This window comes from Schistocerca gregaria, unplaced genomic scaffold (assembly GCF_023897955.1).
Source record: "Schistocerca gregaria isolate iqSchGreg1 unplaced genomic scaffold, iqSchGreg1.2 ptg000623l, whole genome shotgun sequence".
NCBI classification, from domain to species: domain Eukaryota; kingdom Metazoa; phylum Arthropoda; class Insecta; order Orthoptera; family Acrididae; genus Schistocerca; species Schistocerca gregaria.
In genome coordinates this window covers 857,501-862,500 of record NW_026062011.1, presented here as the reverse complement: position 1 = coordinate 862,500, position 5,000 = coordinate 857,501, and the positions used below count along the sequence as shown (strand labels likewise).

Below are 5,000 nucleotides of genomic sequence, written 5' to 3'. Positions count from 1 at the left end.
CCGTGTTGAGTCAAATTAAGCCGCAGGCTCCACTCCTGGTGGTGCCCTTCCGTCAATTCCTTTAAGTTTCAGCTTTGCAACCATACTTCCCCCGGAACCCAAAAGCTTTGGTTTCCCGGAGGCTGCCCGCCGAGTCATCGGAGGAACTGCGGCGGATCGCTGGCTGGCATCGTTTATGGTTAGAACTAGGGCGGTATCTGATCGCCTTCGAACCTCTAACTTTCGTTCTTGATTAATGAAAACATACTTGGCAAATGCTTTCGCTTCTGTTCGTCTTGCGACGATCCAAGAATTTCACCTCTAACGTCGCAATACGAATGCCCCCGCCTGTCCCTATTAATCATTACCTCGGGTTCCGAAAACCAACAAAATAGAACCGAGGTCCTATTCCATTATTCCATGCACACAGTATTCAGGCGGGCTTGCCTGCTTTAAGCACTCTAATTTGTTCAAAGTAAACGTGCCGGCCCACCGAGACACTCAACTAAGAGCACCCTGGTAGGATTTCAACGGGGTCCGCCTCGGGACGCGCAAGCACGCCTTCGGCTCGCCCCACCGGCAGGACGTCCCACGATACATGCCAGTTAAACACCGACGGGCGGTGAACCAACAGCGTGGGACACAAATCCAACTACGAGCTTTTTAACCGCAACAACTTTAATATACGCTATTGGAGCTGGAATTACCGCGGCTGCTGGCACCAGACTTGCCCTCCAATAGATACTCGTTAAAGGATTTAAAGTGTACTCATTCCGATTACGGGGCCTCGGATGAGTCCCGTATCGTTATTTTTCGTCACTACCTCCCCGTGCCGGGAGTGGGTAATTTGCGCGCCTGCTGCCTTCCTTGGATGTGGTAGCCGTTTCTCAGGCTCCCTCTCCGGAATCGAACCCTGATTCCCCGTTACCCGTTACAACCATGGTAGGCGCAGAACCTACCATCGACAGTTGATAAGGCAGACATTTGAAAGATGCGTCGCCGGTACGAGGACCGTGCGATCAGCCCAAAGTTATTCAGAGTCACCAAGGCAAACGGACCAGACGAGCCAATCCGATTGGTTTTGATCTAATAAAAGCGTCCCTTCCATCTCTGGTCGGGACTCTGTTTGCATGTATTAGCTCTAGAATTACCACAGTTATCCAAGTAACGTGGGTACGATCTAAGGAACCATAACTGATTTAATGAGCCATTCGCGGTTTCACCTTAATGCGGCTTGTACTGAGACATGCATGGCTTAATCTTTGAGACAAGCATATGACTACTGGCAGGATCAACCAGGGAGCTGCGTCAACGAGAGCTGAGCAGCCGGCCGCCCGGGAGTGTGTCCCGAGGGCCCGCGCGAACACGCAAGCGTCCGCTCAATTATTCTGCAAACAGGAGGAGGCTGAGCTCCCCTGCACGATACACCTCGAAACCCTCTCAGGTCCCGGCGGCGCGCAGCGCCGTCCTAAGTACTTGGTCGGGTTCGAGAGAGGCGCAATCGCCCGGAGATAGGCGAGTAGACGCTTTCAGTGCGAACACCCGTGCTCCCAACTGAGCTTGCCGCTGCCGACAGAGGCCCGGGAGCGTGCTGTCGTGGCATTGCCGGCGGGAAACAACACGCGCCACCTACGGTGACCGGCAGCTCCAACGCCAGCGCCACAGAAGGGCAAAGCCCCACTTGGGTGCAGAAGCGAACTCTCCCAGCACAGCGCACGCGCCAACACGTCCGCAGAGCTGCGATACAAACCACCTGCGAGAACCGCTGGGGGCGACCGAGCAGCAGACGGCGTCGCGACGCCGAGTGCCGGGCGGCGGCGCATCCTCAACGCACACAGTCCGCAATCGGACCAGCACACTGCAGATGTCCACCGCGCTTCGCACCGGGCTCGGCAGAACCCACTTTGGCCGCCTGGCGCCGCGCGCCGGGTGCGCCGGCGCGTAGCTGGGACGCCAGCCGGGCCCGTCGGCCGGCGCTCCTGCCACTGGGCGCCCCCCACCAGCCGGCTGTAGTGCGTGCGCTCACGCAGCGCGCGGCCAGCACGCCGCGCGGCCCCCCCTCACCGGCCGGGGACTGTCCCACCAAGCCACAGCCTCGTATCGCTTCATACCCACATGGCCAACTCAGGTTCGGGGGCATGGCGGGTACCGCCGAAACAACCGGTTCACAGATGTACCGATCGTCGCTATCACCGATGCACCTGCAGCGCGAACAACCGCTCAACAACTGATTTCCAGTTCATTTGCGGATCTTTGGCAGCAAACGTATACGTCAATCAACATTTGCGAAATCTACGATTCTGGCATGCCTGCATGTTATGTGTCACGACACGCTACATCAGCCCATATACACACTACGGCACGTACACGAGAGAACACGTGGAAGATGGTCCGCGCACGTGTGCAATGTCCCTTGCGCGGTCGACTGTCAACCGGCCTCTGTAGCATGTCGCAGATGTGGAACGCGGTCCACCGTGGTATCATGTTGTGTGGGGCAATACGATTAAATAGGAAAACCCTCGTCGCTACATCAACAGACGGCTCACGCTGATTCCCGGCAGAGGGAGGGGGGGGGGGGCCAACATGCAATACTTTCGTCCGTACCTACCACATGTCTCTACGGCGTACAACAGTGCAATCTCGCTGTAATGGGGAGACGAGACAAGTAGCATCGTGCACAACATATGGCCCTTATGATTCGCCATTGTAGGGCGCAGCCGGTGTACGGTCAAGCATGTGCCACATTATGTCACTCAGTACGTAACGACGGATGATCAGTGTGGGTTACGCGTACATCAGCGGACAGTCCACACAGGCCGTACCACAACGTACACTGACTGCATCGACAACCAAATGCAACTGAACAGCTGCAAGGCTCATTTCACAAACAAACGCCTGACCGACCAGCTTGGAAGGGCAGGAGGGGAGGGCGATATTCGTTCTGTAGCGTTACACCCTTCCAGTGGTTAGCGGGACTGTGTAGAAAGTACGCAACACTCGAAAGACATTTACGTGAGGGTACGCACCATGGCATCGAGAAATACACATGACACCAGAGGATCCAAGCAGTGAACTATGTTCAGAGGGTTGCTGTTAGGCAAAGCTACATTCCTGTGACGTTACATGTGACAGTTAAGGTGCAGTGTAAGTTAGGTTAAGGTGCAGTGTAAGTTAGGTTAAGGTGCAGTGTAAGTTAGGTTAAGGTGCAGTGTAAGTTAGGTTAAGGTGCAGTGTAAGTTAGGTTAAGGTGCAGTGTAAGTTAGGTTAAGGTGCAGTGTAACTTAGGTTAAGGTGCAGTGTAAGTTAGGTTAAGGTGCAGTGTAACTTAGGTTAAGGTGCAGTGTAACTTAGGTTAAGGTGCAGTGTAACTTAGGTTAAGGTGCAGTGTAACTTAGGTTAAGGTGCAGTGTAACTTAGGTTAAGGTGCAGCGTAACTTAGGTTAAGGTGCAGCGTAACTTAGGTTAAGGTGCAGCGTAACTTAGGTTAAGGTGCAGCGTAACTTAGGTTAAGGTGCAGCGTAACTTAGGTTAAGGTGCAGCGTAACTTAGGTTAAGGTGCAGCGTAACTTAGGTTAAGGTGCAGCGTAACTTAGGTTAAGGTGCAGCGTAACTTAGGTTAAGGTGCAGCGTAACTTAGGTTAAGGTGCAGCGTAACTTAGGTTAAGGTGCAGCGTAACTTAGGTTAAGGTGCAGCGTAACTTAGGTTAGGGGCCAACGTGGGTTAGGTTAGGGGCCAACGTGGGTTAGGTTAGGGGCCAACGTGGGTTAGGTTAGGGGCCAACGTGGGTTAGGTTAGGGGCCAACGTGGGTTAGGTTAGGGGCCAACGTGGGTTAGGTTAAGGGCCAACGTGGGTTAGGTTAAGGGCCAACGTGGGTTAGGTTAAGGGCCAACGTGGGTTAGGTTAAGGGCCAACGTGGGTTAGGTTAAGGGCCAACGTGGGTTAGGTTAAGGGCCAACGTGGGTTAGGTTAAGGGCCAACGTGGGTTAGGTTAAGGGCCAACGTGGGTTAGGTTAAGGGCCAACGTGGGTTAGGTTAAGGGCCAACGTGGGTAAGGTTGCCAGAGATGTGTCAAATCAGGATGTACGTTTGGCTGGTGTCAGGTGGTGGGTTGGTTCGATGTCTTTACCAGGGGTGTGGCCAAAGGGTATTTTATTACTTGTACCTTTTGTGTTGTGGCGTGGCGTTGCGTCTTGTGTTGATACTGGGTGGACCACTGTGGGTGTTGCTGGCTGATTTGAGCTGCGTTGTTTGCGGGTGATGTGAGACATTGTGTCTTATTAGTGGACGTCACGTTCCTCTTGTCGTTCTTTGGATAGTGTCCTGTGGCAGCGAGGATAAAATGGATGTTGTTGAACGCTAGTGCTTTGGTGCTTTCGCTTTGTTACACACGGAGTGGACTGTGAGATAGGGTGACTGGGTCGAGTGCGGTTCACACTGTCCTCCCCAGTTTACAGTATGTATCATCTATGTATGTGGTCCTGCATCATTTACTAAGGAGGGACGTCAGACGACTGAAATATTAGTTATGTACTGATGTAAAGCAGAATGCTTACCTTCCACCAGTGGGCGAGTATCGACTCTGCCCCAGCGTTGCCACGCAGGAAGCGGTGTCGGAAACACTACCCGCACACCGTCACCACTGTGCGGGGGCACGGACCCTCTATATCCTCAGCGGCGCACTCTTTGCCACCGGGCGTCACGTCTCGCGGCCCGCCGTCCAGAGCATGTATTGGGACAGCGGGACTTTGGCTTTTGGGAGATAACTCTTCATGAAGTGGAAGATATAGGGGTGGACTGCAATGTACGATTGCGGGAAAAGTCCGCCGTACATCCGCTCCAGTTGCGAGTCGGGCGGTGGGGGTGGCGCATTCACAGGTGCGGCTGGAGTGACTGTCGGTCCACCACTTTTGACTCGATTTGCGTCACCTGCGGTGAACAGGGGGTGCAGCAGGCGTTTTACTCTGGGTCGTCAAGCGGGCGCTGTAGGCGACATCGACATCATAGTCGGCCGGCCGTCTC

General features: G+C 54.3%; 1 non-coding gene across 1 annotated transcript in view; it reads right to left on the bottom strand.

The window, feature by feature from the left end:
• The window catches only part of LOC126317221 (small subunit ribosomal RNA), a 1,893-nt gene extending 612 nt beyond the window's left edge, over positions 1-1,281 (bottom strand). The window contains exon 1 of the ribosomal RNA XR_007556497.1: positions 1-1,281. This exon is cut by the window's left edge and continues 612 nt beyond it. This is a non-coding gene — a ribosomal RNA (small subunit ribosomal RNA).
• Positions 1,282-5,000: the final 3,719 nt, after the last annotated feature.